Source organism: Bufo bufo, chromosome 5 (genome assembly GCF_905171765.1).
Source record: "Bufo bufo chromosome 5, aBufBuf1.1, whole genome shotgun sequence".
NCBI lineage: Eukaryota > Metazoa > Chordata > Amphibia > Anura > Bufonidae > Bufo > Bufo bufo.
Genome location: NC_053393.1, coordinates 558,587,278 through 558,602,107, shown reverse-complemented (window position 1 = coordinate 558,602,107; position 14,830 = coordinate 558,587,278). Strand labels below are relative to the sequence as shown.

The 14,830-nt window shown below is 45.2% G+C and overlaps 1 protein-coding gene and 1 long non-coding RNA gene across 9 annotated transcripts in view; both read left to right on the top strand.

Moving 5' to 3' along the window:
* LOC121000889 overlaps positions 1 to 10,554 on the top strand; it is a 70,424-nt gene extending 59,870 nt beyond the window's left edge. The window contains exons 2-3 of the long non-coding RNA XR_005778931.1: positions 2,218 to 2,221; positions 10,369 to 10,554. This is a non-coding gene — a long non-coding RNA (uncharacterized LOC121000889). The remainder of the gene's footprint in view (positions 1 to 2,217; positions 2,222 to 10,368) is intronic.
* The window catches only part of LOC121000837 (gastrula zinc finger protein XlCGF26.1-like), an 800,859-nt gene that overhangs the window by 632,369 nt on the left and 153,660 nt on the right, over positions 1 to 14,830 (top strand). The window lies entirely within an intron of this gene.

Below are 14,830 nucleotides of genomic sequence, written 5' to 3'. Positions count from 1 at the left end.
ACATTCCAAAGAGCACCTTTAGGATTTCACAGGTTATTTACCTACTTCCCACACATTAGGGCCCCTGGAAAATGCCAGGGCAGTATAACTACCCCACAAGTGACCCCATTTTGGAAAGAAGACACCCCAAGGTATTCCGTGAGGGGCATGGCGATTTCCTAGAATTTTATATTTTTTGTCACAAGTTAGCGGAAAATGATGATTTTTAAAAAAAAAAATTTTTTCACATTTTTGTACCATAGTTTGTAAACGCTATAACTTTTACCCAAACCATTTTTTTTTTTATCAAAGACATGTAGAACAATAAATTTTGAGAAAAATTTATATATGGATGTCGTTTTTTTTGCAAAATTTTACAACTGAAAGTGAAAAATGTCATTTTTTGTAAAAAAATTGTTAAATTTCGATTAATAACAAAAAAAGTTAAAATGTCAGCAGCAATGAAATACCACCAAATGAAAGCTCTATTAGTGAGAAGAAAAGGAGGTAAAATTCATTTGGGTGGTAAGTTGCATGACCGAGCAATAAACCGTGAAAGTAGTGTAGTGCAGAAGTGTAAAAAGTGGTCTGGTCATTAAGGGGGTTTAAGCTAGGGGGGCTGAGGTGGTTAACAAGTGGGAGGCACATATGCAAACTGCTGTAATTCCTGCACCGTTCACCTGATTTGGATGTAAATCCCCTCAAATTACAGCTGACAGTCTGCAGGTAAAGCACATCTTGTCCGTTTCATTTCACATCCATTGTGGTGATGTCTAGAGCCAAAAATGTTAGAATTGTGTCGATGTCCCAATATTTATGGACCTGACTGTATACATATATATATATATATATATATATATATATATATATATATATAAATCTCACACTTCCCTCAACAGGTCTCAAAGAATTTATCGCATAGAATCATCCAATTTAATATACTGTACCGCCTCTATTACTCTCCTAAGATTCTAATGAATTGTTATAAAACCAAGGTGTTTGGCTGTCAAAAATGTGGAGAGATAGGAGTTGACGATATACATACACTTTGGACATGCGTGAGAATTTGAGAGTTCTGGGCAAAGGTTAACGGAAAAATAGAGGAATATCATCGGTTTAAAGTACCCAGTCAATTTGAAAACTGTATTTTGGGGGTGATGGAAGGAGTGGACTCCCCTCAACACCGAGAGATAGCATCCAAACTCCTATTCCATGCTAGGAGATGTATTGTTTGTCACTAGGGGGGGGCGGGGGGGGGGGGGGAGTGCTGCTCCCACGGTTGATGAATGGGAGAGGTCCACCAGAGTCTGCCTGGCCAGTGAGGAATTCCACCTGGTAAATAAAATAATAAAATCTAGATTTGCCAGAACATGGCAGAAATGGCTAAATTAAATGACAGAGGGGATTGGGTGGAGGGGATGGGGAGATGAGGTGGGAGAGGGGGGATAGGAGAGAGAAAATTATTATTTTCATTTAGATTCCTTTTTTTTTTTTTTTTATATAAGCGGCGGCTTAGTGGGGGATTTTACAGTTGCAAGAAAAAGTATGTGAACCCTTTGCAATGATATGTATTTCTGCACAAATTGGTCATAAAATGTGATCTGATCTTCATCTAAGTCACAACAATAGACAATCACAGTCGGCTTAAACTAATAACACACAAATAATTAAATGTTACCATGTTTTTATTGAACACACCATGTAAACATTCACAGTGCAGGTGGAAAAAGTATGTGAACCCTTGGATTTAATAACTGGTTGAACCTCCTTTGGCAGCAATAACTTCAACCAAACGTTTCCTGTAGTTGCAGATCAGACGTGCACAACAGTCAGGAGTAATTCTTGACTATTCCTCTTTACAGAACTGTTTCAGTTCAGCAATATTCTTGGGATGTCTGGTGTGAATCGCTTTCTCGAGGTCATGCCACAGCATCTCCATCGGGTTGAGGTCAGGATTCTGACTGGGCCACTCCAGAAGGCGGATTTTCTTCTGTTTAAGACATTCTGTTGTTGATTTACTTCTATGCTTTGGGTCGTTGTCCTGTTGCAACATCCATCTTCTGTTGAGCTTCAGCTGGTGGACAGATGGCCTTAAGTTCTCCTGCAAAATGTCTTGATAAACTTGGGAATTAATTTTTCCTTCAATGATAGCAATCCGTCCAGGTCCTGACGCAGCAAAGCAGCCCCAAACCATGATGCCTCCACCACCATACTTCACAGTTGGGATGAGGTTTTGAGGTTGGTGTGCTGTGCCTCTTTTTCTCCACACATAGTGTTGTGTGTTTCTTCCAAACAACTCAACTTTGGTTTCATCTGTCCACAGAATATTTTGCCAGTACTGCTGTGGAACATCCAGGTGCTCTTGTGCAAACAGCAGTGGCTTCCTCTGTGGTATCCTCCCATGAAATCCACTCTTGTTTAGTGTTTTACATATCGTAGATTCGCTAACAGGGATGTTAGCATATGCCAGAAACTTTTGTAAGTCTTTAGCTGACACTCTAGGATTCTTCTTCACCTCATTGAGCAGTCTGCGCTGTGCTCTTGCAGTCATCTTTACAGGACGGCCACTCCTAGGCAGAGTAGCAGCAGTGCTGAACTTTCTCCATTTATAGACAATTTGTCTTACTGTGGACTGATGAACAGCAAGGCTTTTGGAGATACTTTTATAACCCTTTCCAGCTTTATGCAAGTCAACAATTCTTAATCGTAGGTCTTCTGAGAGCTCTTTTATGCGAGGCATCATTCACATCAGGCAATGCTTCTTGTGAAAAGCAAACCCAGAACTGGTGTGTGTTTTTTATAGGGCAGGGCAGCTGTAACCAACACCTCCAATCTCATCTCATTGATTGGACTCCAGTTGGCGGACACCTCACTCCAATTAGCTCTTGGAGATGTCATTAGTCTAGGGGTTCACATACTTTTTCCACCTGTACTGTGAATGTTTACATGGTGTGTGCAATAAAAACATGGTAACATTTAATTCTTTGTGTGTTATTAGTGTAAGCAGACTGTGATTGTCTATTGTTCTGACTTAGATGAAGATCAGATCACATTTTATGACCAATTTGTGCAGAAATCCATATCATTCCAAAGGGTTCACATACTTTTTCTTGCAACTGTATATGTATGTATGTATGTATGTAAATTAATTAAATAGCTGCAAAAAAAATGATCATTATTGACTGTAAAAAAGTAATAAAGATATTTATAAAAATAAAGTCAAGGATTACAAAATTTCAATCATTTTAAAAAGTTTTATTAATTATAATGCTATACCATGTAAATTAAAAGCGCTCTTATAACTGCAGCCAACGCTTACATTGTATGCATGTCTATGAAATCTACCCCCCATTGTGAGTGCCTGAGTGTAATTTAACTCCCACCACACCGGACAGCTGTGTCAAAACACTGAATTTGAATTAAAAACCTGAAATGTCACATTCCTGCTTTAAATGTACATTTTCCCACAGGTCCACAAGCGTACAGTAGATTGAAACTTTTCATTTCCTACAAGACCACACACATGAGTATCAGGCCAGCAGCTGTGACAATCTTAGAGGTGTTAATTTTCTCGGGATCTGTCTATAGCAGAGTTAACACAAAACTAAAGGTATCGTTTCAACAGCTGAGGAAAACCTTATGCAGTATCTATCCATATTTTTATAGCATCTCTTTTCAGGAAACAAAATGATTGTGATTGGTTGTATCACCGCCACCACCTATTGCATATGCTAATGGTAAAAAAAACCCAGGCAGGATCTGTATATATACATGTTGGCAGAGCACCACAGGGCATAATCATTTGACATTGAGGCTCTGCAAGAAATGTACTTTGCGGTTAAACGCTCTAAAATAGTTGGGTTAAAAAGACGACGCCTGCGTAACAAGACTGTTGCAATGGCTTGTCTGAACGCTGTACAAACACCACAGCAGCCTCAGGTATCGCAAGCAGCGCACATTCAGCCAAACAGCACACAAATGAACAGGCGTTCAAATGATCAGCTCCTGTATAACAAAATAAGCGCCGTAAAGACCGGCATTATGCGCTATGAACGTGTAGCCGGAAAACTTTCCGTCGATAAAAAAGCGTACAAAATTACGCGTACAGGATTTACCGCTAAATTCAAACGAACCTGGAAAAGGCCCAGGAAACCCAGTGTAAACATGCCAATAAGAGACGTTCCAAGGGGGTAAATTTTGTACTCGGCGATAAGGTGTGGTTGTCGACTAAGAATCTTGCTTTGAAACAGTGTTCTAGGAAATTCTCTCCGCGTTTCATTGGACCATACAATATTATTGAAGTTGTTAACCCAGTGTCCTTTAGACTTAAGCTACCAGACTCCTTTCGTATTCATGATGTGTTTCATAAGTCGTTGCTTAAGAGATATGTGTCACCAGTGGTTCCGGTTAAAAAACCTCCTCCACCTGTGGAGGTTGAAGGTCAGGAGGAATTCGTCATCTCTAGAATTATTGATGTTAGAAAGGTTAGGAACTCCTTTCAATACCTGGTCCTCTGAAAAGGCTATGGACCCGAGGAGAGGTCTTGGGTCCCAGTTACTAACATCCACGCCCTGAGGCTCATCAAGAAGTTTCATGATGAGCATCCTGGGAGATTTGTACCCAAGGGCTTGGGTCCGGTGGCCCCTCAAAAAGGGGGGTACTGTAAGGCGCACTTGATCTCCCATCAGCCGCAGACCTTCTGCTTAACTTCGGGAACGAGGATTTGTGTTCAGCCTCGTTTCCAGGGTGGCTTTTGCTAGCTGGGAGGCTCCCTGCTCCTAGGTCTGCCTTGAGCGCCGAGCTGATCACTCGGTGCTCGACTTGTTTGTCTGTCGATCATGTGACGCTGGCCACGTCACATGACCCTCACTCCCCACTATAAATACAGGCAACCTGCTGGCTACAGGTTGCCTGTGATTTTGGTCCCTTAGGCTGTGTATTATTATTGTTATTTAGCCTACCTTTGGATTTGACCCTTGATCTGCTTCCTGACACCTCTTCTGCCTGCTCCCTGAACCTTGACGCTACCTCTCGGATTTTGACCTCGGCTTGCTTTTGGATTTTGTCTTTGCCTCATCTCTTGTACTGATGTGTCCTCCTGGACTGACCCCGGCTAGTTGACCAGCCTCGCCCTTCCGTTTTTGGTGGTACCTTGCTTGTTCCACCTCTCTGTCCGCTTTAGTGCTACCTCTCATTGGCTGTCCGCTTCCCTGCTGTCTCTATCTCTCTGCTTGCACTTACTCAGGTCAGGGACTGTCGCCCAGTTGCGCCCCATCACCTAGGGGTGGTGCAAGTAGGCAGGGACAGGGGACCGGGTGGCAGCTCAGGGGGTGCACCTCCGCTCTATCTTTATACCCGCAATTCTACCTCGTGACAGCTTACAGATCTTTTTGCGCTTTTAAAAGGCCGTCCCCCGCCAACCATGTCTAGTCAGTACCTGCCTAACATCTCTTTTTCAATAGCGTCAAGGTGAGTAATCAGTCTACCGTATTTGCCGCACGTATCATGTATTTTCAGCGCAGTTATTTTGTTGGGTCTGTTAAACGCTAAAGAGAAAGAGTCTTTAACGCAACATTCTAAATACCTGGCTATGCGTAACATTTTGTCGTTGCATATTGAGAGAGAACTTAACGCGTCGTACGTATTCTCGTCCCAAAAATGCAAGAACAAGCATGAGGTGCGTGTGCCTGTTGGCGTCGTGCGTCTGCCCTAGGTCCTTCTGTTGTACATCATAGGGCGAATCTGGCATCTCAAATGTGATGCGCCTTTTAAAAGACGTTGCACCTTGTGTGTCGAACGCCGGCGATATGTCGCAAAAATCTGTAACATAATTTATTACGTGTGTTGGCTCACCACTCTGCGGAACCGGTTGTGGGGTTGTTAGAATTTCGGAAATTGGCGTTAACAGTTCCGGCTGCTTTGCGCTTGTTCGTCGTTTCTCTTTAACAGAACAACATTTTGCGCTTTCTTTTCCTTTGGCTAAAATTTAAAAGAGATAACATTAAAGGGGTTATCCGACTTAAATAAATCTATTCTAATTGGATTTATTGTAGACCAGTGAAAGATTCTTAAAATCACTTTCATCACCTATCTATCACTGTTTGGCCAGTTCAGTTCAGGGTCATGTTACACCTGACGTCAGTAAGCCTGCTCTGCTGATGACGTCTCGTTTACAAGCTTCTCCCTGCTTGAGGGAGTGTCCAGGCTCTGTAAACGAGACGTCAGAGCCTCTGGTGCCCTCCCCCCTCCAGCTCTTGTCACTGCCTCGGCTCTGCTATGCGATCGCTCATGTGTAGTACAAACCAGAGCCGAGGTGATCTCCAGCAGCACAGGGTATGTTTGTCCCTCCTGCATTCACTGGGGCTAGAGGTGGCAGTTTGTAAACGTTCCCCTCTGCATCTGGGGATCGTTATTACAGCCCTGCCCCCCCCCCCCACTAGTACACATTCAACACCCCCTGGGAAATATAAATAAATTATTGGCCATCATTATTATCATCATCATTATTCAGCTATATAAAATCCTCATCTGCCACCAATATATATATATTTATCTAAGCAATATCCATATTGAATATATATTTGAATAATACAGATAATGCTAATGATATTTTCACACTAGCGGCAGGACGTATCCGACAGGCTGTTCTCCCTGTCGGATCCGCCCTGCCGCTATTTGGCCGTGCCGCTGGATGGATCCGTTATTGCAATGCATTTCTAGACTGATCCGCACCTGGATCCGTGTACAAATGCTGTCACTTGTCACACTGATCGGCGGATCCAGCAGGCACGCAGCTCTGACGACGGAGCTGCCGTGCGGATCCGGCGTTGCAAAACAACTGAAGGACGGATCCGTCCTTCCGGTCTGCGCATGCGCAGAACATGAAAAATGTGAAAAAGACTGACAGAGGGATCCGTCCATCCACATGACAAGCGGATAGACGGATCCGTCCTTCCGGTCTACGCATGCACAGAACATGAAAACTGTGAAAAAGACTGCAAGAGGGATCCGTCCATCCGCATGACAAGCGGATAGACGGATCCGTTATTGCAATGCATTTCTAGACGGATCCGCACCTGGATCCGTCTACAAATGCTGTCAGTTCAGTTGTCACACTGATTGGCGGATCCGGCGGGCAGCTCAGACGATGGAACTGCCTGCCGGATCACACTAACGCTAGTGTGAAAGTACCATAAAAAGTCGAAAATCCAGGACTTTTAGTCAAGTGGCCGCTCCCTGTGCACTGCCGTGCTGCGCCATAGCTCCACCCCCGTCCCCTTTATAGTCAATGGGGACAGAGCGGCAGTCCAGCGGCACGGCAAAATAGCGGCTGGCCGGATCCGACAGGGTGAACAGCCTGTTGGATCGATCCTGCCTCTAGTGTGAAAGTAGCCTTAGGCTCCATTCACACATCCGCAAATGGGTCCGCATTTGTTCTGCAATTTTGCGGAACGGGTGCGGACCCATTCATTTTCTATGGTGACGGAATTTGGAATTAGTGCAAATACGTCCTCCTTGATATACTGTAATAACAGAAAGAAAATTTTTAGACTAGAAACAAAACCAAACATGAAAGAAATGTATGTAAAATAACATAACTTACACTGTGCAGCTGCAAGGTAACAGGAAGATCTTCTGCCCTGTGTGTGGATTTATTTATTTTAATGCAAAGTGCAGAGCAGGGGGCGGGGAAGGTCAGATTGATCACGCCCAGAAATATTCATGAGGCAGAGCTCAGGCTTTGTTGGTACACGCCCCCTCAGCATGTACTTCAGCATGTAAACAAAGCAATGACAGGACCATGAAAAGGTGCAAATATGGGTTTTAACTTGATGAAATCAAGCTTAACCAAATTATATGTATATCCTGATGGATTTTAAGTGTTTTTTTTTTTTTTTTATTAACTCGGATAACCCCTTTAAGCTCTAACTATTAAGAATTTCAAACATAGTAATTAAGTTATATTAGTGCGCCACGATATTTATTTATGATCTTTATGATCTTATTGAAATCTTTGAGATAAGACTCACGGATGCAAAGGGGCTGTAATTTCCCGAACCTACGGGCCAAGGTAATGGCATCTGGGAAAACAGTTTTAAGGGACAAGAATCTCAAACTCAACTCCTCAAGAGTATTGCAGAGACCCCTGAAGTTAGGTCCCAAAGAGGAATGGACTGTTTTAGGGCCGGTCTGATCCAGGATGTAGCCTTAATGAACATTTTGATCCATCTATAGTCTGCAAGGGGAAGGTCCAGAAAACAGCCCAGGGCTGAGATCTGTACGTTTAGGCTCCTGGGTCTAATGCCATTATCATATCCTGTCATACTTCGGTGTGTGTGTGGGGGAAGGGGGGGACACCACACCAAGCATAGGAGGGACAGGGGTGAGGGAATAAGGCCTGGAAACTAGGGAAAGAGCAGGACACCTCCGAGAGCAACCCTAATCAAAGTCCTGACTATCCGACAGGCTGTTCACCCGCCGGAACAGCCTGCCGCTAATGTGAAAGTAGCCTGAAAAGGGACCGAACATTCAGATTCGTACCAGGAGCAAAATCTCTTTCAAACTTCCCTGTAAACTGGTGAGGAAACTTCCTTGGGACTCTGCTGTAAGGTAGATATTACTCTGACAATCCCTGAATTTTCAGGATTTCCCTCTCAGGATTCAAGCTTTCAGGATTTCTGCATCTGGACCTTTCGATACAGAAGAGGGCCCTGGAGAAGAACAATATTTTATCTTAGATACAGAGGTTCTGGGTCTTCCAGAAATAAATACTTCAGGATCGGGAACCAGCTGTGCTTTGGACAGAATTAAGTAATTTGAATGACACTGGTTGCTTTTAACCATTGTGAGGATTCGCTCTGGTAGGCAGGGTAAGCGGACGCAGAACAGAGGCAAAAGAAACAGTTTGTAAAACAAAACTTCAGTGTTTATTCACACAGGAGGAAAAAAACAAAGCAACATTTTTCCGTCATAGTGTTCGTTCACACTAAGGAAAGTTCAAAGCACAAAACAGTCACCTTGATAGCAGGTTTTTTCAGCGGTCCACAACAGGCTTTAGGGGCCTGTTTCCCCGCATGCGGCTCTCAGCCCTCTAGCACGGCACCAAGCCTCAGATCCCAATACAGAGACTCCGATTCTGAGCCCAGCTGCCTATTTAAATGACAGTCAGGTGCTGCCAAAACCCGGATCGGCACTTAAATTCGGGTCTGGTATTTGATCTCACCTGGCTGGAAATCAGCCCAGCCGCCCATGTTGGGAGGAAAATAGCTGCCTTCCTAAACAAAACCCCTTGCTATGTCACACCATATATTCTTGAGGATGGCTGGGATAGAAGGAAAAGGAGGAAATGAGCATGCTAGGCCCATATTCTATTCCTGAGCACCTCACCCCTTTTTGCTGGTATCCATAGGGACTTACAGTCCAAAGAATCCTTCATTACAGGTTTTCTGGGAAAGTCCACGAAAGTAAAGCCCGTCTTCTCACTCTGGATAAAAGGATTTTTCCCACGGCACAAAGAAGCCAACCACGGTCCAGATGTTAATGGTAAGAAAGGATCTTTATTGTAGGTTTACTTTATTGCGTGAACCTGCAATAAAGATCCTTTCTTACCATTAACATTTGGACTGTGGTTGGCTCCTTTGCACCTTGGGAAAAATCTTTTTACTCTTTGAAAATTCGCAACTTCTTGGGGACTCCAGGTATCTCTGATAAGAAGATTTCCCTCCGTGGCTGCAGGTCCACCACCAACTGGGATTCCAGTATACATCTTGAGCTTCTACTAGAGTTGTGCCTACAGGTAGCACAACCACTAAAGGTGAGCCTTGTACTGGAACCATTTCTCTACGGTATTACCCTATGGTGCTGGATAAACAGCACAAATAAAAGCCTGAGGATTTGCTCTCCCTCTGGGAAGAAGAATTGTTTGGTTTAGGCAGTAAGAATCAATTTCTGGAGAGAACAGACGTGAAACTGGCTCCAAAGAACTGTGGAGATGCAGAAGGTCATTAACCCCAAGATGTTCATAGCTTCCTATAATAAGCAGTGGCTCTTTCTCCAGAAGACTGATATTTTCCCCTGTATCATCTCATATTTGAGAATTGGCAGAAATGAGTGTTTGTCAAGAAAAATCTTCCTGGCGTCTGGAGAGAAATCTGATTTCTTGATGTTCACGATCCAACAATTCTCCAAAAATCCACAATTTATAGGCACTTTGGAGAATTGGAGTGGATTCTGCCATCAAGAGAGAATTGTCCAAACTATGGAACTGATGATGATATCTCTTTCTCCGAGGAAGGCCAGGATCTCTACTACCAGGTTTTTGAAAAGTCACTGGGCAGAGGGTGCCCAAAGGGAGGGCTCTGAGTGCCACCACTGTCACCCGTGCCATAGGTTCGCCACCACTGATCTAGGCTGTTCTGACTTTTAGGAAATGTTGGGCGCAGTGGTTATGTTAGTGTAGGTAGTGTTAACAAGCTCCGGACAGCCCAGACAGACTACCAGTAGAGAGGATCATGTGATCCACCGACAAGAATGAGCAGCTCCCATAGTTTTGTTGTCCACCACCTAGACACAGGTGGCCCCTTAATTACACCCCTGTCTCTGCCCAGACCTTTTCCAGACATTCAACAGAAGGAAATCTGACATCATGGCGCCCATTAAGTGTCCTGTCATTGACAGTCAGCTACCGTAATCTTCGTTTGCAGGGATGTCCTGATTGGGAAACCTGGATTACTACAGACTGGAACCGTATTGTCTTTAGTGACAATTCTAGGCCCTCTTTGGGTTCCAGTATGGAGGTCTCCTGGTGAGCGCTTCAATCCTTTGCTATGGAGAGACATACTGCCCTAACTGCAGATGTGATGATCGTTGGAGACATGTAGTGGTACAGGGGGCATTAACAGCTCAGCGATATGTGCAGGACATCCTGTCGCCACATGTATTCTTCTCATAGCAATTTTCAGCTGGATATGCTCGCCCCCGCACAGCGAGGCTTCCCCAGGAATGTGTCCTTCTATTTTTTTGCCTATAAAGCATTTATGGGAACATCTGAAATGCGAGCTTCAGCAACCTATGAGGTGCAGTATCTACAGGAGCATCTGTAACATCTGTGGGCAAATGTACCCTAGGATACCGAACATCTTCAGGTGAAAGTGGAAAAAATAGAATATCGTGCAAAGTTAATTTATTTCAGTAATGTAACTTAAAAGGGGTTGTCCGGGTTTAGAGCTGAACCCGGACATACACATAATGTCAGCTCGGCAGCCCCCCTGACTTGAGCATCGGAGCAGTTTATGCTCCGACGCTCTCCTTTGCCCTGCGCTAAATTGCGCAGAGCAAAGGCTCTTTTGTTTACAATCACACACTGCCGGGCGGAAGCTTCCGCCCGGCAGGGTGTTTGGTGACGTCACCAGCTCTGATGGGCGGGCTGTAGCGCTGCCCTAGCCGTTTTACTGGCTAGGGCAGCGCTAATTCCCGCCCATCAGTGCCGTTGATGTCACCGGGCTTCCTGGCAGCCCCATGGAGAGCCTGGTACATCACCGGATCTCCAAAAAATGCCTTTGCCCTGCGCGATTTAGCGCAGGGCAAAGGAGAGCATCGGAGCATGAACTGCTCTGATGCTCAAGTCAGGGGGGCTGCCAGGGTGAAAATGGAGGTATGGCCGGGTCCAACCCCTTTAAAAGGTGAAACGAATATAGGAGATAGACTCATTACAGGCAAAGCGAGATATTTCAAGCCTCTATTTGTTATAATTTGGATGATTATGGCTTACAGCTTTATGAAACACCAAAGTCACAATCTCAGGTCCCCTTTGCTCAGGGGGTATGGATTAATTAGCTGACTAGAGGGTGACACTTTGAGCCGAGAATATTCAACCTTTTCACAATATTCAAATTTTAAGCTGCATTACTGAAATAAATGACCTTTTGCACAATATTCAAATTTTTCGAGTTTCACCTGTATGTCTCCTTGCCCAACCGTATCTCATCCATATTGTATCCAGGCTAGAGGCCCTATCTCATCTTGTATCCAGGCTAGAGGCCGTATCTCATCTTGTATCCAGGCTAGAGGCCGTATCTCATCTTGTATCCAGGTTAGAGGCCGTATCTCATCTTGTATCCAGACTAGAGGCCATATCTCATCTTGTATACAGACTAGAGGCCGTATCTCATCTTGTATCCAGAATAGAGGCCGTATCTCATCTTGTATCCAGACTAGAGGCCATATCTCATCTTGTATACAGACTAGAGGCCGTATCTCATCTTGTATCCAGAATAGAGGCCGTATCTCATCTTGTATCCAGGTTAGAGGCCGTATCTCATCTTGTATCCAGACTAGAGGCCATATCTCATCTTGTATACAGACTAGAGGCCGTATCTCATCTTGTATCCAGAATAGAGGCCGTATCTCATCTTGTATCCAGACTAGAGGCCATATCTCATCTTGTATACAGACTAGAGGCCGTATCTCATCTTGTATCCAGAATAGAGGCCGTATCTCATCTTGTATCCAGAATAGAGGCCGTATCTCATCTTGTATCCAGGTTAGAGGCCGTATCTCATCTTGTATCCAGACTAGAGGCCATATCTCATCTTGTATACAGGCTAGAGGCCATATCTCATCTTGTGTCCAGGCTAGAGGCCGTATCTCATCTTGTGTCCAGGCTAAAGGCCGTATCTCATCTTGTGTCCAGGCTAAAGGCCGTATCTCATCTTGTGTCCAGGCTAGAGGCCGTATCTCATCTTGTATCCAGGCTAGAGGCCGTATCTCATCTTGTATCCAGGCTAGAGGCAGTATCTCATCTTGTATCCAGGCTAGAGGCAGCCCAACAGGGTCCTAAAACCTCCTTGTAATTGGACAATTTTCACCAATAAATGTCTCCATTTCTGTAATATTGTGATCCCTTAAATTTATCATCATTACAGTCACAACGGGAAAGTTTCATCCCAACATCTCCTCCTTGGTGCAGGATTTTTTGTCAATGAGTGTATATACAGATGGGCTCTTACCATTCATGTTCTCATAAAGCTCCTCCCCTTTTCCTCCAGGGACTCGATCCTCCAGGAGACCCATACAGCTGATTTGAGAAGGTCTAGAAAGGGTCTGGGATGGGCTAGGGGACCCCTACCATGGAAGGAGAGGGAAGAAACCCCCATACAACCCTAGCAAAGATCCTGCAGTTTGATAGAACAGGAAAATTCCACTCAGGAATCCTCTCTGCACCTGTCCTCTGTAGAGACAGGAAGAACACTGGAGGCTGGAGCGGCATATTGACTTCTCTGTGTTCTAGTCCCTACAGAAGACCAGAAGGACGACCTACATATGGTGCCGTCATGGAGAACGTCCTGGAAAAAGTTATCTGGAACAGTGCATATAACACTTGAAGTACAGAAATACAAAAACCGCTGCTCTCCAGTATAGTATTCATCCTTTTTGGCTTCTTTACTTCCTCCTCTGCAGCTCTGGTCTCTTCATTCTTTGTGGGTGGGCAGCAGCTCATCCCATGTGACCATCAAGCACCTGCATCTCCCAGGAGTGCGCTGCAGCCAGCTCTTCCTAAGCCCCTCTCCCCGTGTAGAGATACAGCTATATACCTCCATGAATATACAAGTAGGGATGAATGAAAGGAGTCTGCACTGCTTCTCCACGAGATGACTGCATCGGCACTGACAGGAGGAGGGGAGCAGAGAAGATTTCTGACGTGGAGATATGTAATATGTTTATTATTTATACATTTTATATGTGAAATTGGGAAAAGGGGGTGATTCATACTTAATATTTTGGTGGGGGGGGGTTTATTTTATAATTTTTTTACACTTTTTATTTAATAACTATTTCCCCCCTTAGGGGCTAGAACCTCGGATTTTTCATCCCTTGTCCTATTCACCCTGTGACAGCTTTATCAGGGTGAATATGACTTCACACTGTCCCTGCTGCTCTGTGCACACAGCATCAGGGATGTTACCATGGCAGCCAGGGCTTCAGTAGCGTCCTGGCTGCCATGGTAACCGATCGGAGCCCCAGGCTTACACTGCTGGGGCTCCGATCAGAAGCTGCCACTGCCACCAATGAGGGGGAGGGGAGAGGACCCTGTGGCCACTGCCACTAATGATTTTAATACTGGGGGGGGGGGGGGTTGAGAGGGGCCGGAGCACTGTGCCACCAATGATTTTAATACTGGGTGGGGGGTTGAGGGGGGGCACACTGCGCCACCAATAATAATTACCCCTTAATACAGGAGGCGGGTACTGGCAGATCAGCTGCAGTAAACCCCTCAGGTGCCACACTGATCGCAGCTCCCTGTCAGGTGCAGGGTGCCGGCAATGCGATTCTGCTGCCGGCACCTGCCTCCTGTATTATGTGTTAAAGTCTACTTTTCCTGGGTCCAGACTTTAAGTATTAGGCTACACAGAGCGGCGCCCAGAGATGTCCCAGCACTTAATGTTATTCCTGGGCGCCGCTCCGTTCGCCCGCAGTGCTCCATTACTGTTTTCTGCTCCATATGCTAATTACTATCGGAGCGATGGGGAGGAGACATCAGCTTCACTAGTGGGCGTTCCTTCTCCCTGGCTGTAGCACTGTCGAATCGCAGCGCAGGGAGAAGGAACGCCCACTAGTGAAGCTGATGTCTCCTCCCCATCGCTCCGATAGTAATCAGCATGTGGAGCAGGAGAGGAGACAGTAATGGGGCACTAAGGGTGAACAGAGCGGCGCCCAGGAATGGTGAGCGCTGAGACATCGCTGGGCGCCGCTCTGTGTAGGAAAAGTCGTATCATTGGAGGCGCAGTGTGCCCGCCCCTCTCATTGGTGGCAGCGGCAGCACATGGGGGAGGGAGAGACTTCTTCCTTCTCC